Source organism: Bos javanicus, chromosome 2, assembly GCF_032452875.1.
Source record: "Bos javanicus breed banteng chromosome 2, ARS-OSU_banteng_1.0, whole genome shotgun sequence".
Classification (NCBI taxonomy): Eukaryota; Metazoa; Chordata; class Mammalia; order Artiodactyla; family Bovidae; genus Bos; species Bos javanicus.
This window is the reverse complement of record NC_083869.1, coordinates 65,504,729-65,532,483: the sequence shown is the minus strand read 5'-3', so window position 1 is coordinate 65,532,483 and position 27,755 is coordinate 65,504,729. Positions and strand designations below refer to the sequence as shown.

At 41.6% G+C, this 27,755-nt stretch overlaps 1 long non-coding RNA gene across 3 annotated transcripts in view; it reads left to right on the top strand.

Moving 5' to 3' along the window:
- Positions 1–25,805, top strand: part of LOC133261008 (uncharacterized) — a 90,697-nt gene extending 64,892 nt beyond the window's left edge. For all 3 annotated transcript variants that reach the window (XR_009741022.1, XR_009741021.1, XR_009741020.1), the window contains one exon: positions 24,226–25,805. This is a non-coding gene — a long non-coding RNA (uncharacterized LOC133261008). The remainder of the gene's footprint in view (positions 1–24,225) is intronic.
- The last annotated feature ends 1,950 nt before the right edge of the window (positions 25,806–27,755 follow it).

The following is a 27,755-nucleotide window of genomic DNA, read 5'->3' as shown; positions in this document are numbered from 1 at the left end:
TTCCACTTCTTCTACAGACTATTAAAAATCATCTACATTCACTATCTCAATGAGAAAGCATATGTTGATGACTCCTAAATATTAAATATCTTCCAGCCCAAAGTTTCCATCTGAGTTTCCAATCTTCATATCCATGTGCCTTCTGAAACCTCCACTTGGTTGTTTCAAAAACAGCTTCATTTTAGACTCTGATACTCCAGTATGGGTGCAAATGGTTTATTTTGGGGGGAGGTGATCTCTGGAGGCCTTCTAAGGGAATGAGACAGGAAAAAAAAGAGAATCAGCAGAGGATGTGTCAACGAACAGCTATTGTGGTTGATACCTGAGGCTTAGTCTCATGGGACCCTCTAAACCCTGGATGGAAGATGCCTCAGAAATGGTGTGTAGGAAAACAAGAAAAATTCCCTTGCAGTCCAGTGGTTAGGACTCTGAGGGCCCAAGTTCCATCTCTGATGGGGGAACCAAGATCACAAAAGCTGTGAGGTGGAGGCAAAAGGAGAAAGATAGCTAAGATTGTGATTCATCAGTTCCTGTACCTCACTGTGGTTGGTCACTCTTGGGACATCAACTCCCTGAAACTTTGTAGCTGACTACATGTGCCCTGAAGCAAAACTCACTTTAGTGAGCAAGGAATGACCTCAGGCAGAGAGATGCAGATGCTTTCTTCACATACAGGAACTTGTTGTTCAGTCACTAAGTCATGTCTAACTCTTTGTGACCCTGTGGATGTCAGGCTTTTCTTTCCTACACTATCTCCAAGAATTTGCTCAAATTCATGTCCTTGAATAGTAGGCTTCAGGGACATGACTAGGTCATTGCCAGTGTCCACTACACACCTCAAGTCAACCTGTCCCAAACTGAATTCCAGATCTTAGACTCAAATCTTAGACTCAAATCTTAGACTCAGATCTTCCTTCTGGGTCCCCCATTTCAATAGATGACCTGACTATCAACCTAGTGTCCAAGCCAGAAACTTGAGCAATCTCAGTAGCAGGCTAAAGTCCCCCCTCTCCTTTCCTACACCATCCACATATCATGTCCTGTCAATTCTACCTTCTAGAATTTTCTCGAATCTGCCCTCTTGTACATTCCACAGCCAATACATGATCTCAGAGGACCATTGTCTCTTTCTTGGATAGCTACATAGATCCTGCTTTGGAGTTTTAATCTCCTATCTCCAGACTTTGTCTTTCTCAATCTGTTTTCAACATAGCAACCAGAGTGGCCTCCAGAAACAAATTCAATCATGCCACTTTCCTGCTAAAAATTATTCAATGACTATTTCCATAAAGGTAGAGGTCATACTTTGTAACATGGTTTGCTAGACTTTCCGTGATATTGCATTTGTTTACCCCTTTAACCTCAAGCCACATCCCTTTCCTGTTCATTTATTCCCTAAAAAACACAGAAACAAAAACATTTCTCTCCTTCACCCCTGCATGTAACTTTATATTCTCAGTGCTTTCAAATATGCCATATGCTCTCCAGCCCCTGGGACTTTGCTCATTCCGTCATCCATTCCGTCGTCATCCAACGACATTAAGTCCTGTCGTTCCTGAGATCACAATTCCAGGTTGATTCTTTTAGGAAGTCTTCCCTGATTTTCTCCAGTGTAAGATTAGTTAGGGTTTCCTGGGTAGCTCAGCTAGTAAAGAATCCACCTGCAATGCAGGAGACCCCGATTTGATTCCTGTGTTGGGAATTTCCCCTGGAGAAAGGATAGGCTACCCGGTCCAGTATTTTTGGGCTTCCGTGGTGGTAAAGAATGGTAAAGAATCTGTCTACAATGCCGGAGACCTGGGTTCGATCCCTGAGTTGGGAAGATTCCCCTGGAGAAGGGCATGGCAACCCATTCTAGTATTCTTGCCTGGAGAATCCCCAGGGACAGAAGAACCTGGTAGGCTATTGTCCACCAGGGGTCGCAGAGTCAGACATGACTGAGCGACTAAGCACAAACACACAGAAGCTTAGTACCCTATGTGTCCTCAGTTTGGTATTTCTCACACTGAATTGTAGGCTGTTTACCGGCTAGATTCAGCTCCCTCCTCCAATAACAAAAGCTCTATTAAATAGGTCTTTTAGGTGGATCTAATAGGTAGATTAGGTGTCATCAGCACATTGCACGGTGTGGCACATAGTAGAAAATAATACATATTTGTTGAAAAACATCTCTCCATGCTATGGCAAAGCAATAAATTTGTAAACTTGGCTGGCTGTTGACTCTTTTCCAAATGCCTGAAATCTGAGAGCCAATGCAGTTTTTGTATCTGAATATCACATAGCAAAGAGAGGCCTCTCTTTGAAGTCAGTGGGCCCGAAGAGAGTCTGCTATCAATAGACCTACCTCCCACCTGCTGCTGGAGGAATTTATCACAACTCTGAAGAGTATCCAAGAAGATATGTTTCCCAGAAAATTCAAACCACTGATCTTTCCAGAGCCCCTCCTTTTAGGAACCCAGTACAAAATCAGTCTATTCATCTTTCTGGTAATGATTTTTTTCCCTCCTCAAAGCACTCAATTCACTTTCCATCACTGGCATGTAATCCAGAAATAATAGAGGTCAGTCTAGTACAACTCATTTCCAAAAAGGGAAAGTGCCAACACCCCGAAAGAAAAGCTCTGAATTAAGTATTCCCGAAAATAAATCAGAGGATATGAAAAGACCTATTCAGCAGATCATACCTTTTTTTATTGTTTATTATAAACATATCCCCCAATAGAAAGAGTTAGATTTGAAAACAGCATTCTGGGACAGTCTTTATAATTATATCGTGGGTTTCAAATCTGAACATTTCTTCTTATTCTGTTTTCTAATAAAATTCTACTCAGGGATGCTAATATTTAAGCCATTTTTAAAACCCCTAAACTCCCACTTTGTGGTGTGTATAGTCAAAAACAATGACCAGAGACCCTGTGAACAAGTAACATAAGTGAGAAATAAACCTTTGTTATTTTAGCCACAGGTTGGAAGGCTTTTATGTGTGTGTGGTTTCTTTAATTACTTTTTTATTGGCTGCTCTGGGTCTCTGTTGGCACCTGCGGGCTTAGTTGCCCCATGGCATGTGGGATCTTAGTTCCCCAAGCAGGGATCAAACCCGCGTTCCCTGCAAGTTAGATTCTTAACCGCTGGGCCACCAGGGAAGTTCCTTGAGGGGGTTTTTGTTCCTGTAGAAGAAGTGATTATTTCCTTTCAGCCCTCTGAATTCAAACCTCATTGAGAAGTGGACACAGGAATCAGACAGCTGGAAAACAAAATAATCAAAGGGACAGTTTGGAGAATGGATATTAACCAAAATTCGGTTCCCTGATGACTTTCCCTACAGATTGACTAAACTTCAAGTCTCCTCATTCCAGCCAGATCCTGACATAGAAAGCTTATGCCATGGATAAATAGAATGAGAGATGCTTGAGGAGAGGTGGGGCAGAGAAGCAACAATGAGGTATAGGGGCTAAGCTGAGCATACTGAATGCCTGCTCCCTATCACCAGGCCGGGAAGGCACCCCTCCAAGGGAAGAATTTCCATCCTTTCCCTTCCTAAGGTGGAAAAACCAACAGTTGAAATAATGGAATGTTGATCCAATTAAGCACAAAAGCTAAAGAAACTCAAAGGGCCTTCTTTCACCTAGTTTTGGACTTCCGTGGTGGTCCAGTGGTAAAGAATCTACCTTCCAATTTCAGGGACATGGGTTTGATCCCTAGTCAGGGAGCTAAGATCCCACATGCTGCAGGGCAGCTGCGCCTGCACACCACAACTCGAGAAGCCCATGTACCTCAGTTAGAGAAACCCCTGCACTGTGACAAAGAGCCTGTGCATTGCAGTGAATAGCCAGCACAGCTAAATAATAATAGTAAAAAATAAAAATTATAAAACAAAGTTTAACAGTAAGGTAATTTATTGTAAATAAATAAAAATTTATTGTAGGTTGTAGATGCTAAATTCATGCAATGTGGACTCTGGAAGATAAGGTGCAAGGCCATCTATCTTCAGGGAAAGCAGGACCTTGTACTGTTTTGGGTTTCATGGGAAGCTGGGTTAAAAATAAAACAAAACAAAACTCTATCTGGGTAATAATGGGTTGATCTGCGCTCTAAGACCAGCTCTGAGAGAGAAAACGTCCCAACAGACAGCCTGGATTCCTAGTTAGAGGAATGTGAAAGAAAAAGAGACAGTCCTATTATTTTGGCTCAGTATGGAGAAAGGGCTCTGGGTCCGATTAGAGGCACATCAGCCTCAGAGATTGTAGAAGCTCATGATAAAACACATCTTTTACCCAACATTTGCCTTCCTCAGTTGTTACTTCCCTCTTTCACCAAGTGAACAGTGTTTATTCATTTAAATCTGGGATTCGATGGACTTTAGCTTTAAGTTCATAGCAAAAAAATAAATTGCTGAGGACAAGGAACACCCAGTTTGAAGCAGGAGGAGAAGCATGATGCAGTGATACCTTGGAAAAAACAACCAGCTTATCCTATGATTGTCATGTGGGATGTATCAGCTGAGTAACAAACGTGTTTGACTTCCAAAGCAACAAAGTGCCTTCAGCCTCTGCCAAGTTGTAAAACATACACACACACTTACAGAGAAAAGTCAAGGTAGTTAGAGGTAGGTAGATAGAAAGAAGGAAGGAAAGAAGGAAGGAAGGGGGAATGTTTCTCTCCCTTTTTTTTCTTTTAACATTCTATAAACTATATAACAAATTGAGTCAATTTGGGTCAAATACCTTTTTTATGTGTCACAACTAAGAAACCAGGAGATCATCATGTGAAAAGGAAGAGTCTGGCGTTACATCTGAAATTGTAATTATCTTCTTTGCATGAACATTGGGAAAAGGTTTTCATGTTAGTTTATTTTTGTAAAACATTCTGCTTCAGCTGATCCTAAGACATCTGAATGAACGACACAGAAGTTAAGGATCTGCCAGGAGAGTAAGCATACATCATTGAGATTGCCATTGAAGCTTTTTCTTTTACATAAAACTTTTCTACTGTTTGTTCATTTCCTTCACAGTTTCTTGTTTACTATATGGAAGCATGACTAAAATTACTGGAAAAGTATTCTTGGGACCTATTTTTCCCTTCTGAGGTTACCCAGTTAGTAGCTGATTATGAATGAATGTTATTTTTTCCCTGGAAAATATAAATAGTTTAGATGGATTAAATAATAATCCTTTAATGTTATATTACCTTATTCTGATATGGCAAATTTCAGTTTAGGTATGGTTTATAAATTTTATTAAATAGATGTTTCAGAGAGCTGTGATTAGCTTCCAGGAAATTTTTAGACAAGGACCTATATATGTGCTTGAAAAGTTCCTTCATTAATGAACACCTGTTATCAATAGTTTTAATTTCAGGTCAAAATTTATGGTTTGTGGTTTCTGCCTGTCGTCAAGCAGTCTATCTATCCTATAAAGTTTGCTGTGACTTTCCAGCATGGCTCGAATATGTGAGTGAGACAGAATCCCACTGCCAAGATGTATTTTCTGATGGTATTAAATCTGATTTATGGCTTACTGTCTTGGGTTATTTTTAAGCTCCAGTCATTGTTCCACAGTGGGAAAGAGCAGCAGTGAGCCTCAGGACTCCAGAGGGAAAGATATGAGTCTATTTTCTATAGCAAAAGATTATTGTAATAATTTCTGCCCTCTGTAGCTTATTGATCATAAGAACAAATACAGACAGCTGCTCACCATAGGCTATGCTCTATCTGGTTGTCTGAGAATAATTAATTATCCTAATTTTCCTGGCATGGAGAGGGTTACTGGGATGTGGGTCTTTCAGTGTGAAACTGGTAAACTTCTGGGTAAACCAGGACAAGCTAATCAACCTAGGTAGTTCTCTATTCTGAAAGATTGCAATCCCTGATTAAGACTTCAGAAGTCTGACTGACAAAATGGAATTGCAGTGGATCTGTGAATATAGCTCACTAGCTCCAGGTTTGCCTTAAAAGGAGACAGGGAGACCATATCTGTTCCTGGCCCGTAAAGGGTTGGGGCCTCCTCTCAAAAGTACAACTGCTTAACTGCTGCCACACTACTAAGAGATTCCTTCCTGGTATAGACTTCAGCCCTCCAGACCATATGGGGTACCTTTTCCTCTTTAAGGTTTTGACAGGTTTGCTGAAAAACAAAAATAATATTCTCGGCTATTGACTATTTATCAATAGGTAAGAGCTGTCTTTTTTATTTCTTAATGACCTACTGAAACATAGTTCACATACCATATGATTCACTCATTTAAAGAGCACAAATGAATGGCTTTTTAATGTTTTCAGAGAATTTTCCAACCATCTCCACAATCTAGGGGCTTCCTAGGTGGCACTAGTGGTAAAAAAAATCTGCCTGCCAATGCAGGAGACACAAGAGATGTGGGTTCAATCCCTGGGTGGGGAAGATCCTCTGGAGTAGGAAATGGCACCCCACTCCAGTATTCTTGCCTGGAAAAGCCCATGCACAGAGGAACCTGGCAGGCTACTGTCCATTGGGCCACAAAGAGTCTGACATGGCTGAGCAACTGAGCATAGCACAATCCACAATCTAAGATAAGAAAATTTTCATCATTCCGCAAAGTTGCATCATACCTATTAGCAGTTACTTCCTATCCCTCTCTCCCTCCAGCCCTTGACAATGACTAATCTATTTTCTTTTTATTATTTTTTAAATTTATTTTTTGGCCTTGCTGCACCAAAAAAATCTTAGTTTCCCAACCAAGGTCTAACCCTCACCCCCTGCATTGGAAGCTCTTAACAACTGGTCAGTCAGGGAAGTCCCTAACCTGTTTTCTATCTCTATTTTCTGTTTTCTATTTCTATCTCAATTCACCCATTCTGTACATTGCATATAAATGGACTCATACAATATGTGATTTTTTTGAGCCTCACTTCTTTCAACTGGCATAGATTTTCAGTGGTCATTCATATTTTAGTAGTTTATTCCTTTTTGTAGCTGAATAATATTCGATTATATGCATATACCAGGGCTTCCCTGGTGGGTCAATGGTAAAGAGCCTGCCTGCAACGTGGGAGACCCAGGTTCAATCCCTGGGTTGGCAATGCCCTGGAAAAGGAAATGGCAACCCATTCCAGTGTTCTTGCCTGGAGAATTCATGGACAGAGGAGCCTAGTGGATGGTCCATGGGGTAGCAAAGAGCTGGACACAACTGAGTGACCAACAGTTTCACATGTGTATGCCACATTTTTTCCTCCATTCATTCACTGGTGAGTATTCTGGCTGTATCCGTTTTGAGGCTATTATGAATAATGGTACTAATGCACATTCAGGTAAAAATTTTTGTGTGAACTTACTTTTTAATTCTTTTGAGTACATAGTTATGAGATGAATTTCTGGCTTATATCATAACTCCATATTTAAACTTTTGAGGAGCTTTCAGACTAATTTCCAAAGCGGCTACCCCACTTTAAATTCCTACCAGCAGTGTATGAGGGTTCTGATTTCTCCATATCCTCAGCAAGAGAATGTTATGTTCTCAATTTTTTATTTTACAAATCCTAGAAGGTTTAAATGGAGAAGGAAATGGCAACTCACTCCAGTATTCATGTCTGGAAAATCCCATGGAAGGTTTAAAGTGGTACCTATTTTTGATTTGTGTATCCCTATCGGGCTTCCATGGTGGCTCAGATGGTAAAGAATCTGCCTACAATGCAGGAGACCTGGGTTCTATCCCTGGGTTGGAAAGATCCCCTGGAGGAGGGCATGGGAATCCACTCCAGTATTTGGGATTTCCTCATAGCTCATTTGGTAAAGAATTTGCCTGTGATGCAGGAGACCTGGATTAGATTCCTGGGTGGGAAAAATCACCTGGAGAAGGAAATGGCAACCCACTCCAGTATTCTTGCTGGAGAATCCTACGAACAGAGAAGCCTGGTGAACTACAGTACAAGAGTTGGACATGACTTAGCGACTAAACCACTGCTAACCACCACCACCACCAATCACTAATGATTTTGAGAATCCTTTCACATGTTAATTGGTCATTTGTATATCTTCTTTGGAAAAATATCAATTGGAGCTGTTTTCTATTTGACTAAGTCAAATAGAAACTGGAATTCCAGTTGAGCTATTTCAAATCCTGAAAGATGATGCTGTGAAAGTGCTGCACTCAATATGCCAGCAAATTTGGAAAACTTAGCAGTGGCCACAGGACTAGAAAAGGTCAGTTTTCATTCCAATCCCAAAGAAAGGCAATGCCAAAGAATGCTCAAACTACCACACAATTGCACTCATCTCATATGCTAGTAAAGTAATGCTCAAAATTCTCCAAGCCAGGCTTCAGCAGTACATGAACCGTAAACTTCCAGATGTTCAAGCTGTTTTAGAAAAGGCAGAGGAACCAGAGGTCAAATTTCCAACATCCACTGGATCATGGAAAAAGCAAGAGAGTTCCAGAAAAACATCTATTTCTGCTTTATTGACTATGCCAAAGCCTTTGACTGTGTGGATCACAATAAACTGGAAAATTCTGAAGGAGATGGGAATACCAGACCACCTGACCTGCCTCTTGAGAAACCTATATGCAGGTCAGGAAGCAACAGTTAGAACTGGACATGGAACAACAGACTGGTTCCAAATAAGGAAAGGAGTACGTCAAGGCTGTATATTGTCACCCTGCTAATTTAATTTATATGCAGAGTACATCGTGAGAAACACTGGGCTGGAAGAAGCATAAGCTGGAATCAAGATTGCCAGGAGAAATATCAATAACATCAAATATGCAGATGACACCACCCTATGGCAGAAAGTAAAGAGGAACTCAAAAGCCTCTTGATGAAAGTGAAAGAGAGAGTGAAAAAATTGGCTTAAAGCTCAACATTCAGAAAACTAAGATCATGGCATCTGGTTCATGGGAAGTGATTGGTTCATGCATCTGGTTCATCTGCATCTGGTTCATGCAGACTGTGATTGCAGCCATGAAATTAAAAGAGGCTTACTCCTTGGAAGGAAAGTTATGACCAACCTAGACAGCATATTAAAAAGCAGAGACATTACTTTGCCAAAAAAAGTCCGTCTAGTCAAGGCTATGGTTTTTCCAGTGGTCATGTATGGATGTGAGAGTTGGACTATAAAGAAAGCTGAGCACCGAAGAATTGATGCTTTTGAACTGTGGTGTTGGAGAAGACTCTTGAGAGTCCCTTGGACTGCAAGGAGATCCAACCAGTCCATCCTAAAGGAGATCAGTCCTTGATGTTCACTGGAAGGACTGATGCTGAAGCTGAAACTCCAATGCTTTGGCCACCTCATGCGAAGAGCTGACTCTTTAGAAAAGACCCTGATGCTGGGAGGGATTCGGGGCAGGAGGAGAAGGGGACGACAGAGGATGAGATGGTTGGATGGCATCACTGATTCGATGGACATGAGTTTAGGTAAACTCCAAGAGTTGGTGATGGACAGAGAGGCCTGGTGTGCTGTGATTCATGGGGTCGCAAAGAGTCGGACACGACTGAGCAACTAAACTGAACTGACTGAACTGAAGTCAAATAAAAACAAACAAACAAACAAAAATAATTCACATAAAGTGAACTAAGTTTTCAGCTGCAGGGTAGATAGGCTTTTAGGTCTCCTACCATGACCTTTTCTGTCACTTCTGAGAAAAATCAGTGTTCTGACAACAGCATAGTTGTCATGGATCTGATGACCTGTAGAGCCCAGGTGCTCTACGGTGAGGTAATAAGTGTGCAGACTCCTTCACCCAGCAACTCACTCAACTTTTGTGACAGGTTAAATTTAGAGTTCTGGGAGAACTGGTAGGATGCCAGTCAAGCTGGTCCTTAATACCTCACTCATCAGTCAGTTCAAGCATGCAATTTTTCTTCCAATGGCAAGTCAGCAAGAACCGATTGGTGACTTCAGCTATGGATAGACATTAGAAAGCAGGAGAGACTTATTATCCATCATTGCAATGTTACTTGGTTGCATTTGATACTGGCAGGAATAGGGACAACTTTGTCATCTGGGTGAGGCACTGTTTTAAGACCTTCCTGTCCCTCAGCTCTTGTCCCTCAGCAATATTTTAAGATCTTCTTGTCACTCAGCTCTTGTCCCTCAGCTCCTTCTTTTCCCTTGGCAATATTTTAAGACCGTCTTGTCCCTCAGATTTCATTGTTCAGTTCAGTTGGAAAATATTACAGAGTATTTTAAAAGTTTGGATGTGTAGTAAGAAAGTTAAAAAGTCCTAGAATGTTGAGTGGTGGGTGAACCCTATTGCAGAAAACTTTAGGGTGCCTTGAGGTGGCATAGAAGTGGTTCTTTTTTAGTTACTATGTCTGACTCTTTTGTGACCCTGTGGACTGTAGCTTGCCAGACTCCTCTGTCCCTGGGATTTCCCAGGCAAGGATACTGGAGTGGGTTGCTATTTCTTTCTCCAGGTGATCTTCCTGACCCAGGGATCAAACTCACATCTACATTGGCGGGTGGATTCTTTATCACTGAGCCACCAGGGAAGCCTGGCATAAAAGTATCAGGGCTCATTTCAAAGGAAACAGAATGTAGGGAATTGTGTCCATTGTTGATTCTGTCACTCACCCAGATTGCAGACCAATAAAGGTCTTGTCAGGTAATTTTTACTATTCCACTGTAACTCAGAAAAAGGGTAGAATAGAAAGAAAATGCTTTTAGAGGGAGGGATATTATAGCCCTCAGATATTTATAGCTGCTTTATTTGTAATTGTGAAAACTTGGAACAACCAAGATGACCCTTCATTGTAGGTGAATAAATAAGTAACTGTGATGCACCCAGACCATAGTGTATAATTCAGTGCTGAAAAGAAATGGACAATCAAGCCATGAAAAGGCATAGAGGAACTGTAAACTTACTAAGTGAAAGGAAAGAAGCCAATCCGAAAAGGTTACATACTATATGATTCCAACAATATGTCATTCTGGAAAAGGCAAAGCTATGATGAAAGTAAAATGAGTATTTATTGCCAGGAGTAGAAGGAACAAATAGAGCAGTGGACTTTAGGGCAGTGAAACTACCGGCTTTGATACCATAGTGGTAGATACCTGTCATCAGTTTGCTCAGACATGTAGAATGTACACCAAGATTGAACCTGAAGTTAAGCTATGGACTCTGGGTGATATGTACCACTGATGGGTTGCTGATGGTGGGGGAGGCTACACTCATGTGGGGGTTCAGTTTTGCTATGAACATAAAACTGCTCTAAAAAGACTAAAGTCAAAGCTTTGCCCTTGTAAAGCTGTCAGGAACTTAGCTGAGCTAAGAAAGGAAAAAACTGTTGTAATAGCTTTTTAAAACAAGCCAAAAATCAGAGTGAAGCCTTTAATCACTTCTTGTGATGCTATAAGAAAGTCTAAAACTGGGAAAAGTGCAGGCTCCCTCCAGTTTTATTTCCCCCACAAAATGGCATTCCAGTGAGGGTCAGGTGGATCAGTACAGACCTGGGAGTCTCCTGCAGTTTTATGGAGAAGAGGGGAGGATGGCAAAGTGAGGTGGGGCATGCTAAGGCTGGATAAGTAGGTGGTACTGAGTCAGAGGAAAGAAAAAATTGTCGAGGCTTTCCCACTAAACCCATAAGGAGGTCACATTGGAGGTGCCTGCAGATCTCTGCCCAAGGCCTTAGATAAAGAAACCTAGGAATGAAGCCTCCAGGGTTAGGAGTGAAAGAGCATGACTTCCCCCAGGGGTTCTGAGTCCTTGAGGCTGTGTGGGGAGGGGGAAGCTCCCTCCTCCCAACCCCAGACCTTCCAGCTTAAAGCCTTTGAATTGCCTTTGGTCAGGCCTGAAATGTCACACACAGGTTTTAAATCAGGAGAGGGACCCTTTACTAACATTGTAGACAATAAATAGAATAAGCAAGTAAAATATATGCTGTATTAGATAGTGATAAGTGCTAACAAAAAAAATTAAATAATAAAGCAGGGAGGATGACTCAGGACTCTCTGTCTCTGAGCCTGCCCATGTGTCCACAGGTACTATACTCTTTTTTCCTTCTAATAAATACTTGTTTCACTAAAAAAAAAAGTTTTTTTAATAAAGCAGGGAGGTAGAGAGGGAGTCAATGAGAATCTGCAGGTAAGTGTGTGACAGCAATTTTGTTTATTTTTTTAATTAATTTTAAAATTTTATTTACTTATTTTTTTGCTGCACTGTGCACAGGCTTAGTTGTCCCATGGCATATGGGATCTTCCCAGACCAGTAGTCAAACCCGTGTCCCCTGCATTGGCAGGCAAGTTCTTAACCACTGGACCACCAGGGAAATCACTTAAAATAATTTTTATGAGAGTAGAGTTGATTTACAATGTTGTGTGAGTTACTGCTATACAGCAAAGTGAATCAGTTATATATATGCAATCTTTTTAGTTTTTATTTATTTTAAAAAGTATATATGTTTATTTATTTGGCTGGGTCAATTGTCAGTTGTGACATGTAGGATTTTTCCTTGCAGCGTGCCGGCTTCTCTAGGTGTGGCACTGCTGCTACCACTAAGTCACTTCAGTCCTGTCTGACTCTGTGCGACCCCATAGACGGCAGCCCACCGGGCTCCCCCGTCCCTGGGATTGGAGGGCTCTAAATTTCCCGGGCTCAGTAGTTGAGGTGCAGAGCTTAGTTGCCCCGAGGCATGTGGGCTCTTAGTTCCCTGACCAGGGATCAAACCCACATCCCCTGCATTAAGAAGACGGATTCTTAATCACTGGACCACCAGGAAACTGCCAATCCACTCTTTTTTAGATACTGTTCCCACATAGGTCATTAGAGTGCTGAGTAGAGTTTCCTGTGCTATACAGTAAGTTCTTATTAGTTATTTATTTTATATATCAGTTCAGTTCAGTCGTTCAGTCGTGTCCGACTCTTTGTGACCCCATGAATCGCAGCACACCAGGCCTCCCTGTCCATCACCAACTCCCGGAGTTCACTCAGACTCACATCCATTGACTCAGTGATGCCATCCAGCCATCTCATCCTCTGTCGTCCCCTTCTCCTCCTGCCCCCAATCTCTCCCAGCATCAGAGTCTTTTCCAATGAGTCAACTCTTCGCATGAGGTGGCCAAAGTACTGGAGTTTCAGCTTTAGCATCATTCCTTCCAAAGAAATCCCAGGGCTGATCTCCTTCAGAATGGACTTATTGGATCTCCTTGCAGTCCAAGGGACTCTCAAGAGTCTTCTCCAACACCACAGTTCAAAAGCATCAATTCTTCGGCGCTCAGCTTTCTTCACAGTCCAACTCTCACATCCATACATGACCACTGGAAAAATCATAGCCTTGACTAGACGGACCTTTGTTGGCAAAGTTATGTCTCTGCTTTTAAATATGCTATGTAGGTTGGTCATAACTTTTCTTCCAAGGAGTAAGCGTCTTTTAATTTCATGGCTGCACTCACCATCTGCAGTGATTTTGGAGCCCAAAAAATAAAGTCTGACACTGTTTCCACTGTTTCCCCATCTATTTCCCGTGAAGTGATGGGACCAGATGCCATGATCTTCGTCTTCTGAATGTTGAGCTTTAAGCCAACTTTTTCACTCTCCACTTTCACGTTCATCAAGAGGCTTTTGTGTTCCTCTTCACTTTCTGCCATAAGGGTGGTGTCATCTGCATATCTGAGGTTATTGATATTTCTCCCGGCAGTCTGGATTCCAGCTTGTGTTTCTTCCAGTCCAGCGCTTCTCATGATGTACTCTGCATAGAAGTTAAATAAGCAGGGTGACAATATACAGCCTTGACGTACTCCTTTTCGTATTTGGAACCAGTCTGTTGTTCCATGTCCAGTTCTAACTGTTGCTTCCTGACCTGCATATAGGTTTCTCAAGAGGCAGGTCAGGTGGTCTGATATTCCCATCTCCTTCAGAATTTTCCAGTTTATTGTGATCCACACAGTCAAAGGCTTTGGCATAGTCAATAAAGCAGAAATAGATGTTTTTCTGGAACTCTCTTGCTTTATCGATGATCCAGTGGATGTTGACAATTTGATCTCTGGTTCCTCCTCCTTTTCTAAAACCAGCTTGAACATCTGGAAGTTCACAGTTCATTGTATTACTGAAGCCTGGCTTGGACAATTTTGAGTATTACTTTACTAGCGTGTGAGATGAGTGCAATTGTGCGGTAGTTTGAGCATTCTTCATAGTAGGTTATAAAAATGAAAATTAAGAAGTAATAGCAGACTTAAAAATAAAAAAAATTTTTATTTAAAAAAATGGTAATAGTAAAAATATATCTAGGAATTTCTCTGGAGCTGTTGCAGGCAGTGTGGGGTCAGTTCAGTTTCAGATAGTTCCTTGTTCCAGCTTATACTTCTCAAGATGTATGGGCCCCTTCCAATGTAGTTGATGCTAACTACTGGGTTTTAATCTGTTGCACCTGTCATTTCCAAAGCGGTTCCCTCCGTTTATTTTGGCTTCTTCTGTTTGCAAGTCTCTTCAGTGTCTAATTTCTGCCCTGACACAGGGGGTTGAAAGTGGTCACTTATTTAGGCTCACTTGTTCAGTTGTGCTGTGGGGAGGAAGGAAAACTGCAAACAAATATCACTGGCGTGTGTGGGGAGTGCTTGCAGTGTCTTGGCCACACTGGGTTTGCCCCCGCTCTACACTGCTCAGGCTCCAGGTTGCTCTGCAGGGGAACTGTCTAAAGCAGGCCCTGGGTTGCGTGCACTTCCTGGGTCTAATCCGCTCCGGTTGAGGTTCTTGGGTACTCCACAAAGGCACAGACTCCGTGGGTCCTGTGTTTTGTGCCCTTCCCAGGTCCGAGCAGCTCAGGTGACCAGGTGCTTAGCAAGCACACACTCCCCAGGTGCGGTGCGTCTTATCGCCTCCCCTGTCCCAGCCACTTACTTTCCTGGGGCACAGCGGGAGTGCCATCTCAGGTGTGCAATGTGTCTCTCTGGGGAGCTGATCTCTGGCTGCGACCCTCCCAGCGGATGTCAACTGTCCAGGACCCAGTAAGACTTGGTTAGCAACTAGGAGCCTGCTCACAGTTTGGTAGAGGATGCCCTCTCTGGGACCGAGATTGCCCCTTTCCGGCTCTGGCTGCCTCCCTGCGTCCGGCGGGGGATGGCCAGTCCGCAACGGGTTATCTCTCCTTTGGTATTCGCTCAGTCCTTTGTTCTGTGAGCAGGCCTGGCAGTGCCTTAGGTTAGGGCTTTTCAAGAGAAAGTTCTCTCTCTCTTTTCTCTCTCTCTCTCTCTGGTTATCCCACAGTTTGGGTTGCTATCCCACGTTAGCTCCCTCAGATTGCCCTCAGGGCATTCAGGCCCGGTCCTTACCCTAAGCAATGCAGCTCCCGCCTCCCTGTTTAGCCCCCACTTGCTGGTGGCAGACCCGAGCATCTGGGCTACTTCTCCGCTGGGAGTTGCCGTTAGGCATGTGGGTTTTGTTTATTTATCCTCCCGGTTATGTTGAGGTTCCAACACTGAGGTTCCACTCTGAGATTCCAACACTCCCCACAGATCCACCAGTGAGAGGGTTTCCTCGTGTTTGGAAACTTCTCTTTTACAACTCCCTCATGGGATGGGTCTCCATTCCTAACTCTTTTGTCTCTCTTTTTACCTTTTGTATTTTGTCCTACCTCCTTTTGAAGACAATGGGCTGCCTTTCTGGGTGCCTGGTGTCCTCTGCCAGCATTCAGAAGTTATTTTGTGAAATTTGCTCAGCGTTCAAATGTTCTTTCGATGAATTTGTGGGGAGAAAATGGTCTCCCCATCCTATCTTAGGGGCCATCTTAGGGGTCATCTTAGGACCGCCCCTAGTCCTTTAAATCTATTTCTCACTTCCACTGTATAATTGTAAGGGATTTGATTTAGTTCATACCTGAATGGTCTAGTGGTTTTCCCTACTTTCTTCCACTTAAGTCTGAATTTGGCAATAAGGAATTCATGATCTGAGCCACAGTCAGCTCCTGGTCTTGTTTTTGCTGACAGAATAGAGTTTCTTCATCTTCGGCTGCAAAGAATATAATCAATCTGATTTCAGTATTGACCATCTGGTGATGTCCATGTGTAGAATCTTCTTGTGTGTTGTTGGAAGAGGGTGTTTGCCATGACTGTTGCGTTCTCTTGGCAAAACTCTGTTAGCCTTTGCCCTGCTTCATTCTGTACTCCAAGGCTAAATTTGCCTGTTACTCCAGGTGTTTCTTGACTTCCTACTTTTGCATTCCAGTCCTCTACAATGAAAAGAACATCTTTTGGGGGTGTTAGTTCTAGAAGGTCTTGTAGGTCTTCATAGAACCATTCAACTTCAGCTTCTTCAGCATTATTGGTCAGGGCATAGACTTGGATTACTGTGATATTGAATGGTTTGCCTTGGAAACGAACAGAGATCATTCTGTCATTTTTGAGATGGCATCCAAATACTGCATTTTGGACTCTTTGGTTGCCTATGATGGCTATTCCATTCCATTCCAAGAATCTCTAAGGGATTCCTGCCCACAGTAGTAGATATAATGGTCATCTGAGTTAAATTTACCCACTCCAGTCCATTTTAGTTCGCTGATTCCTAAAATGTCAACATCCATTCTGGCCATCTCCTGTTTGACCACTTCCAATTTGCCTTGATTCGTGAACCTAACATTCCAGATTCCTATGCAGTATTGCTCTTTACAGCATCGGACCTTGCTTCCATCACCAGTCACATCCACAATTGGGTGTTGTCTTTGCTTTGGCTCCATCTCTTCATTCTCTCTGGAGTTATTTCTCTTCTGATCTCCAGTAGCATATGGGGCACCTACCAACCTGGGGAGTTCCTCTTTCAGTGTCCTATCATTTTGCCTTTCCACTGTTCATGGGGTTCTCAAGGCAAGAATACTGAAGTGGTTTGCCATTCCCTTCTCCAGTGGGCCACATGGTGGAGAGTCAGAACTCTCCACCATGACACGTCTGTCTTTGGTGGCCTTACACTCCATGGCTCATAGTTTCATTGAGTTTGACAAGGCTGTGGTCCATGTGATTAGATTGGTTAGTTTTCTGTGACTGTGGTTTTCAGTCTGTCTGCCCTGTAATGGAGAAGGATAAGAGGCTTATGGAAGCTTCCTGATGGGAGTCTGACAGAGGGGAAAACTGGATCTTGTTCTGATGGCCCTATCATGCTCAGTAAATTTTGAATCCAATTTTTTGTTGATGGGTGGAGCTATGTTCCCTCCCTGTTATTTACCTGGCACCAAACTATGGTGGAGGTGATGAAGATAATGGTGGCCTCCTTCAAAAGATCCTGAGTGTAGCATGTACTGCTTCACTCAGGTCTCCCAACCCTGCAGCAGACCACCACTGAGCCCACTCCTCAAGTGGAGACTCCTGGACACTCACAGGCAAGTCTGGGTCAGTCTCCTCTGGGGTCACTGCTCCTTTCTCCTGGGTCCTGGTGCACAAGGTTCTGTTTGTGCCCTCCAAGGGTTTATTTCCCAGTTCTGTGTAAGTTCTGGCAGCTCTGTGGTGGGGTTAATGGTGACCTCCTCCTCCTAATTTCCTTTAGGATTGACTTGTTTGATCTCCTTGCAATTCAAGGGACTCTCAAGAGTTTTCTCCAGTACCACAGTTCGAAAGAATCAATTCTTCGGCACTGGGCCTTCTTTTTTACTGTACAAAATCCCCTGAATGTAGTAATATACTTGATATGGAAGAGGTATATAATATTTGTAACAGTCTATCTTAGTACACTGGATTAGATGAACCAACTTTCTGTCTTTTGCAAAATGTAGGTAGTAATAGAAGCTACCTCATATAGGTGTCTTAGGAGTTCTGAAGTTTATGTAAGATAATACATATACCAGGTACAAAGAACAGTGCTTGGTACCTAAGTGCTCAATGAATGGTTGCTCTTTTAAAAATTTGTATTGCAATGTAATGTTACTGCTGCTGCTGCTGCTAAGTCGCTTCAGTCGTGTCCGACTCTAGCAACCCCATGGACTGCAGCCCATCAGACTCCTCTGTCCATGGGACTTTCTAGGTAAAAGTACTGGAGTAGGGTGCCATTGCCTTCTCCGGTAATGTTACTATTATATGCTAAATTATCATAGTGTATTTTTAATTTCATGTGAAAATTGTAACATCTGTTTTTAAGATTTAGGATGGGATCTGTCCCATCACAAATTTTTCAATGTGTTCAACAAGAAAGAAAACCAGTGAAAAGATGATGTAACCCCATTCTATGTCTCCCTTGTTGACAAAGTGCTGAGATCTATGATTATTTGAAGATTCTAAATATAGAGCATTGATGACCCAAAAGTTCTTCTCAGATTTCATTTTTTCTAATAGCGTCTGAAAAAATACTCCCAGGAGTGTCAACTCTTAGTGTCAAGTTAGCTGGTTTTGCATTTACAGTAGTGTATTGCATTTTATCACATTAACTTTATCTCACGAGTCTATTCATGTCTAGTCTGCCTTGGTCATAAGAAATGCGTTATCTAATTACTTATTTAGTCTCTTTGCTAATATGGAAATAAGCAATTTATTTCATTGGCTAAGTCACTAAAACAGACATCATCATGTGTGCATGCATCGCTTTAGTCCTGTCCAACTCTGTGTGACCCCCTAGTCTCGCCAGGCTCCTCTGTCCATGTGATTCTCAGCAAGAATGCTGGAGTGGGTTGCCGTGCTCTCCTTCCAGGGACCCAGGGATCAAACCCATATTTCTTACCTCTCCTGCATTGGCAGGCAGATTCTTTACCATTAGCACCAACTGGGAAGCCCATCACTGGGTCTCTGTTAATTCTGGCTAAGATGCAGAACTGAACAATACTTGCATGTGTACTTCCTTCTATGACTTCAGAATTTTCCTGTTGCTGAATTGACACTGATGAATTTTAATATATGATTATAAAACTGCTTTAAGGTTTTTAAATAAAATTCCTCAATAAATCCATCTTGATTTTTACACTGTTGTTCTTGGTACTGAGCCTCTTCATTTTTTTCTTGTTTGAGATCTTGAGAAACTGCAAATTTTATTGGGTAAGTGAGAGTCTATACGTGCATTGATTTTCAAATTAGCAGGATCAACATGAGATGTATAGTATATTCAGAGAACCTATTCTAATCTCCCCCTTCCTTCTTTCCCTTCTTACTGGTGGATTTGATTCATGCTTCATGAGAAATAGAAGTAAATGGACACTTTCTCATTTTCCTTTCACTGTGTCTCATTTTCCTTTCACTGTGTCTCTGCAGCCTCTTGAATCAGCACCCACAGTCTTTCATCCGCTATCATAGGAGGAAGCATACCTGTTCCTAGATAAAGCCAACCCTTTCCTTGTGCTCTGTACCTCATCCTCTTTCACTTTCTCAAAGACTTTACTCCCACAAATAGACATCTCTCTCCTGAATTATCAGTTTCCCTCTTTTTAGGGGGTTGTGTCCTTCAGCCAACAAACCTGCTCTTGACCTCCCATTCCTGTCTAGTTGCTACCCCATTTTCCTGCTCTCTCACAGAAAAACTTCTCAAATGAATGCCTTTCCCCACCGCATCACCTATTTTCAGTCCATTTCATATAGGCCTTTGTTCTCCCCACTACACCTGAAACTTCTAAAAGATTCATCAGTGACCTCCATGTTACCAGACTCAGTGGTCACATTTTGCCTTCATCTATGTAACCACTCAGTGGCTTTTCTCCCAAGTGACCATGATCTCCTCGAAATTTTTCTTGGCTTCTGTGATACCCTGCATGCATGTGTATGTGCTAAGTCATGGTATGTTTCTTCAGTCATGTTCAACTCTTTGCCACTCTATGGACGGCAGCCCTCCAGGCTCCTCTGTCCATGGGGTTCTCTAAGCAAGAATACTGAAATGGGTTGCCATGGCCTCCTCCAGGGGATCTTCCCTGCCTAGAGATCAAACCCACGTCTCTTATGACTCCTGCATTGACAGGCAGGTTCTTTACCACTAGCACCATGTGGGAAGCCACTTTGTGACACCCTACGCCCCTGATTTTCCTATGTCACTGCCAGTGACTATTATAGACTGGTAACTTCAGAGTCTGTATATCCACATCTAACCTTCCCCAGGATCCCAACTTGTGTATCTAAATGCAATTCAGCATCTCCACTTAGATGTCTCGTGAGTATCTCATATAATAAACTCGTGAGTTTATTATGATGATCTTTACATGTAAATAAATATATATTTAGAATCCTTTTTCTCTTCACTCTGCTTAGTGCTCTCTTCCCTCATCTTTTCTCTTTATTTCCTGCTCCTTCTCCTAAACCAGTCCCCAATAATTTAGATACCTTGGTGATTCCATAGCACCCAGTAATTTGCCTTTGTGGTAATTAGCACACTTATAGTCAATTAGTCAAATATATGATTATCTGTTTAATGTCAACCTTGTGCTTTTAGCCTTTAAAATTTCTGAGACCACAGGTTTTCCATGTTGTCCACTATCTCTTCAGGGCTCAACTCAGTGCTTGAGCATATTAGGGCCACTATAAATATACTTATTTCTTATCTTTGTACATCTAGGTTATTCCTATTTTTCACCACTACAAACAGTTCTACAATGAACTTTCATGTAGCTAAATCTTTGATACGTCTTTAATCATGTGCTTTTAAAAATCCCTAGAAATAGAATCATTGGTTTTATAATGAGATGCACAATTTCAAGGTTTTTTGCTAAGGGTGACAGTCTGAAAAATAGCCATCATTAACTTCTCCTCTCCCTATACAAGCATGCCACTCATCCGTCAATAAGTGGTGTCTCTAGAGAACACACTTATCGTTGCCAAGGGGGAGGAAGGATGAGGAGGGAATGGGGTGGGAGGCTGGGGTTAGCAGATGCAAGCTGTTATATACAGAATGGATAATCAAAAAGGTCCTATAGGATAGCATGAGGATCTGTATTCAATGCCATGTAATAAGCCATTATGGAAAAGAATATAAAAAAGAATGTATGTATGTGTGTAACTGAATCACTTTGCTGTACAGCAAAAATTAATACAACATTGTAGATCAACTATACTTCAATAATAAATAACAAATTAAATTTTTAAAAAGTGATGTCTCAGGACTTCCCTCATCATCCAGTGGTTAAGAAACTGCCTTTCAATGCAGGGGATGTGGGTTCAATCCCTGGTCAGGGAACTAAGATCCCATAAGCCTCAAAGCAGTCAAGCTCATGTGCTGCAACTACTGAAGCCTGCTTGCTCTGGAGCCCATGTGCCTCAACGAGAGAGCCCAAGCTGCAACGAAAGATCCCACATGATGCAACTAAGACATGACACAAACAAAAATAAGTGATGTCTCCTTTCCTTATCCTTGAGTGACTTACTTTGACGTTCAGAATGTGGTGAAAATAGGATTGCCAGGTAAAATACAAGATGCTCAGTAAAATTAGAATATCAAACAAACAGTAAAGTGGGACATACTTATACTAAAATATTATTTGTGATTTATCTGACATTCAAATTTAACTGGGTATTCTGTACCATTTTATTGATGTGTAGCTGATTTAGTTGACTTATTGGAAAAGACTCTGATGCTGGGAGGGATTGGGGGCAAGAGGAGAAGGGGACAACAGAGGATGAGATGGCTGGATGGCATCACTGACATGATGGACGTGAGTCTGAGTGAACTCTGGGAGTTGATGATGGACAGGGAGGCCTGGCGTGCTGCAATTCATGGGATCGCAAAGAGTCGGACATGACTGAGCGACTGAACTGAACTGATTTATAAGATATTATATTCAGGTGTACAGCATAATGACTCAATATTTTTGCATATTATGCTCAATTGTAAGTTATTACAAGATAATGGCTATAATTCCCTGTGCTATACAATATATTCTTGTTGCTTATCTATTTTATACACAGTAGTTTGTATATGTTAATCCCATATTCCTAATTTGTCTTTCCCCCTCTACCTCCCCGCTTTGGTAACCACAAGTTTGTTTTCTGTATCTGTTTGTGTTTCTGTTTTGCACATACAATAATTTGTATAATTTTTTAGATTCCACATGTAAGTGGTATCCTATAGTATTTATCTTTCCCTGTCTGATTTATGTCACTAACATAATATATTCTCTAGGTCCATCCACATTGCTACAAATGGCAGAATTTCATTCTTCTTATGACAGTCTTCTTAATCCATTTGTCTGTTGATGGACACCTGGGTTGCATCCATGTCCTGGCTGCTATAAATAGTGCTCAATGAACATTGGGGTGCACGTATATTTTTGAATTAGTATTTTCATTTTTTAGAGATATATACTCAAGAGTGGTGAAGGCAATGGCACCCCACTCCAGTATTCTTGCCTGGAAAATCCCATGGATGGAGGAACCTGGTGGGCTGCAATTCGTAGGGTCGCTAAGAGTTGGACATGACTGAGTGACTTCACTTTCACTTTTCACTTTTATGAACTGGAGAAGGAAGTGGCAACCCACTCCAGTGTTCTTGCCTGGAGAATCCCAGGGACAGGGGAGCCTGGTGGGCTGCCGTCTATGGGGTCGCACAGAGTCGGACACGACTGAAGCGACTTAGCAGCAGCAGCATACTCAAGAGTAGAATTGCTGGGTCATATGGTAGTCTTATTTTTGGGTTTTTGAGTATGCTCCATACTGTTTTCCACAGTAGCTGCACCAATTTACTTCCCCACCGATAGTTTACAAAGGTTCCTGTTTTCCCATTTCCTTACTAATATGATATTTGTAGACTTTTTGATAATAACCATTCTGACAGGTGTAAAGTATATCCCATTGTGATTTGCATTTAAGAATCAGCGATGTTGAGCATCTTTTTATGAGGCATTCAGTATTTTTATTTGCTAAATATAGAAACACTAGTATGAAGACACTATTGCTATTCCAGGCCTAGCCTTATTTTTTAAATTATTTTTTAATTGGAGGAAATTGCCTTACAGTGTTGTGTTGGTTTTTGCTATACAACAGTGCGAATCAGCAGACCTAGCCTTTGAGAGACATAGCAGTTTCTCCTGTTGCTATATAGAAACCAGCTACTACTACTACTACTAAGTCACTTCAGTCGTGTCCGACTCTGTGCGACCCTACAGACAGCAGCCCACCAGGCTCCCCTGTCCCTGGGATTCTCCAGGCAAGAACACTGGAGTGGGTTGCCATTTCCTTCTCCAATGCATGAAAGTGAAAAGTGAAAAGTGAAAGTGAAGTCACTCAGTCGTGTCCGACTCTTAGCAACCCCATGGACTGCAGCCTACCAGGCTCCTCCATCCATGGGATTTTCCAGGCAAGAGTACTGGAGTGGGGTGCTACCGCCTTCTCCGAGAAACCAGCTAGCATTCTGTAAAGAACTTTGCCCTAGACTCCTGAATGAATAGAGGTCAGCTAGGGAAGCCAGGGGGATGAGCAGTCACTTGACATGTTTCAGCCCTAGCAGAGCTCCCAGGCCCAGAGCTGGGGGGTGGGGTATAGAGGATTTCTCATCTAATATCCAGGTAGATTTAAGAATTGTTATAAACCTGTTCTCTGTGTTGTTGAATAGGAGCATCCATGGTGACTTTCCTGTCCACTTCTCACCATTGAATGCCTGGTAGGGGTGGAAGGGTGGAGGCAAGTTGGGAAAGTTCACAGTTCACAGCTTTCTAGACCCAGAGGAGCTGCAGTCACATCTTAGCATGATTCAGGTCATGAAATATTGAGCTTTTTAAAAATTTAATTCCAAAGTGGGTATTTATTTTATTATTTAAAACATTAAAAAATTTTTTTTAATTTTATACTGGAGTATAGTTGATTAAGGGACTTCACAGGTGGTTCAGTGGTAAAGAATCTGCCTGCCAAGCGGGAGACACAGGTTTGATCCTTGGGTAGGGAAGATCCCCTGGAGAAGGAAATAGAAACCTACTCCAGTATTCTTGCCTGGGAAATCCAATGGGCAGAGGGGCCTGGCAGTCTACAGTCCATGGGGTCACAAAGAGTCAGATACAACTTAGCGACTAAACAACAACAATAGTTGGTTAATAATGTTGTGTTAACTTTAGATGTACAGCAAAATGATTCAGATATACATATACACCTATCTATTCTTTTTCAAATTCTTTTTTCCCATTTAGGTTGTTACAGAATATTGAGCAGAATTCCCTGGGCTATATAGTAGGTTTTTTGTGAGTTAGAAATACTGAACTTTGAGGCTGATGCTCTCTTGGAATGAGACTTTGAGGTGTCTTGGGAGATGGTCTGTTTTGTTTTGTTTTGCATGAGAAAGAATATAAATAATTTGTGGCCAGAGGGAAGACTCTGTTGGATTAAATATGGTCACAAATTCTTTGTCACTCCTCAGATCAAGAAGGTAAAATTTGTTTCTTCTCCCACAGGAACTCTCGGCTGGATTTGTGACTTGCTTGAAGAAACAGAATGTGATGGACGTGAAGCTGTGTGACTTTCAGCTTTTTGAAACATAATTAAAAGTCATGATTTAGAGCATTTGCCAATTTCTAAGAATCCACCTGAAATGCAGAAGACACAGGAAATGTAGGTTTGATCCCTAGGTCAAGAAGACCCCCTGTAGAGGAAATGGCAACACACTCCAGTGTGCCTGCCTGAAAAATCCTGTGGACAAAGGAGCCTGGTGGGCTATGGTCCAAAGGGTTGCAAAGAGTTGGACACGACTGAATAACTGAGCACATGGTGTAAGTGCTGCCAGCATGACTGATTTCGAGCTACCAATGTGATATCACAGAGCATGTAGTTGGAAAGAGATAGCATATATGACCAATGGGCTCCAGCATACCATCGCTTCCAGACTTACTCCTTAAGAGATCTGTCAGCTTCCATTTTTGCTTTCTTGGAATCCAGTTGACATGAAGGATCCTTGGGCTAGGCTTTTGAATGATGAGAGGCCAAATGGAAAGAAAGGCCATGTGGAAAAGAAAAGAAGCCTTAGGCAATCCATCCCTAGCTGGGCTCCCAGCTGAGTGCAGCTGCATGCTTGGCCTCAGCCAACATTCCATGACATGAAAGACCACGCAGCCAACTCACAGAAATGTGAGACACAATACATTGTTGTAGATTTAAGCGACTACATTTTGGAATATTTTAATTAGTCAGCAATAGGTAACTGGAAACATGTATTGCCAAGCCATTGTAAAACAATTTTCACATTTTACTCCTATGTTAGCAACGTGGCTCAGCTGGTAAAGAATCTATCTGCAATGTGGGAGACCTGGGAAGATCCCCTGAAGAAGGGAAAGGCTACCCACTCCAGTATTTTGGCCTGGAGAATTCCATGGACTTTATAGTCCATGGGGTCTCACAGAGTCAGACATGTCTAAGCAACTTTCACTTTCACTAGCATTGTACAAGAGTGCCTTGTTCTTTGCACATCAGCCTGCACTTTGCATTATCATTCACCAGGTTGATAAGTTAAAAAATGTACTTTGCAGTTTAGCTTGTATTCTTTGAAAATGAATTTGAATAGTTTTTCAGATGCTTATTGGCCATAAATTGGCTGTGCTCTCTGTTCATTTTTCTCTTGATTTGTAAGGGCTCTTTATATTTTAATAGGGCTTCTCAGGTGGCTCAATGGTAAGTTATCTGCCTGCAGTGTGGAAGACACAGGTTTGATACCTGGGTCAGGAATATCGCCTGGAGAAGGAAATGGCAACCCGCTGTAGTATTGTTGCCTGGGAAATACCAAGGACAGAGGAGCCTGGCAGGCTGTAGCCCATGGGATCACAAAATAATCAGACATGACTTAGCGAGTAAACAAAAACAATATAGTTGGTTAACAATTTTGTGTATAGTAACAACAAATGGACAATATTTTGCAATGTATGTGGCTACCTAATTTGCTTGTATGTCCTTTGCAGTAAAAAGCTTAAACTATTTGTATGAAAAAATGATGCCTATGGCAGTTTTCTGCAAGTTTCTTATAACATGATCATTTTCAATTTTGGCTTATTTGTTTTTTTAGTATTTCTCACTGTATTCTAATATTTCCCCTGGATTTCTTATTAGTGATTTTATTCAAATGAAATCTTCAGCTGAAACCCAGTACAAAATACACTCTCTCCATTCCACTCCTCATTCCAATTTAAACAACACTGGCTTAGGCCACTGCGGTAGGTTAATTCTTCAGCCATCCTTGTATTAAATACTATGGAAAACCTTTGCATAAACAGCTTGCCAATTTTAATTTCACAAATTTGAAGGTGTGATTTTAAAATGTTATCAGTTTACACAAATTTTGAATAATATGAATCTTTAAAAACAAAAAGTATTTAAAATTGTATTGGATTCTGGAACAAAAATAGGAGCATGCTGTGCTATGCTATGCTATGCTAAGTCACTTTAGTCGTGTCCGACTCTGTGTGACCCCATAAACGGCAGCCCACCAGGCTCCCCGTCCCTGGGATTCTCCAGGCAAGAACACTGGAGTGGGTTGCCATTTCCTTTTCCAGTGCATGAAAGTGAAAAGTGAAAGTGAAGTTGCTCAGTCGTGTCTGACTCTTAGCGACCCCATGGACTGCAGCCCACCAGGCTCCTCCAGCCATGGGATTTTCCAGGCAAGAGTACTGGAGTGGGGTGCCATTGCCTTCTCTGAAATAGGAGCATAATGGGAAAATTAATGAAATCTGAGTAAAATCTTAAATTCAGTGAATATTGCCCATGTTAGTTTCTTAGTTTTGACAAATGTACTATAGTAACGTTAGGTGTTAATGATAGGGAAAACTGGGTAAGGGGTATAAGGAAAGTCAATACTATCTTTGCAAAACTTTTCTATAAATCTAAAATTATTTCCAAAGAAAAAGTTTAGTTTTGAAAAAAAACACACTAAAAATTTACTCTAAGAAATGCTCTGTAATGTTGTAGGATTATTTATTATTATTATTATGAGAATACTATTTCTTACATTATATTGTTTTTTGGGTGGGATAATCTGTCTAGAATTATGCAAGTTTTGAATTATGTAATATTTTTAAGATCTTTATCTCATGGATATAATTCACTGCCATATGAACTGTATAGTTAAATCCCATTTTAAAAATTGAAATAGGAAAAATTGAAGATGTAAGCCTTCAATTTTTAAGCTAAAAGAACTTCCTTCTCCCAATTAAGAGTGAAAAACAGAACTAAAACTCTCTCTCTTCCAGTTTCTGACATTAGAATTGTGGCAGCAAAACCTTATCATTCTATGTGATCTCTGGACAAGTATGTGATTAAAGACATGGATTAGCAACTCGTTTCTTACATGGTATTGCCAGTCCAGGTTCGATGCACGATACTGGATGCTTGGGGCTAGTGCACTGGGACGACCCAGAGGGATGGTATGGGGAGGGAGGAGGGAGGAGGGTTCAGGATGGGGAACACATGTATACCTGTGGCGGATTCATTTTGATATTTGGCAAAACTAATACAATTATGTAAAGTTTAAAAATAAAATTAGAAAAAAAAAAAAAAGCAAAACACAGCTATCATCCAAAAAAAAAAAAAAAAGACATGGATTAAAGTGTGGAATCTGGAAGCTAGGTCATCAGGTAAGGCTTGATCTATACTCTGAGGCAGAAATGTAAGCATGGAAATCCAAACCTTGCAGGCACAATTTTTATTAGAAGTTTGGCTTTTGTCCATGCAATTGGTAGGATTTCCCACCTCCTCCCTCCCACATTTCTGTGTTCTCTTCCATCACAGCAAGTGTCTTGGGAGTGGGGTGTTTTAGTTTGTCATCATTTCGCATTCCTTTTTAGGTTTCTTTGCAGATTAAAATGGAGGAGCCTGGTAGGCTGCAGTCCATGGGGTCGCTAAGAGTCGGCTAAGACTGAGCAACTTCCCTTTCACTTTTCACTTTCATGCATTGGAGAAGGAAATGGCAACCCACTCCAGTATTCTTGCCTGGAGAATCCCA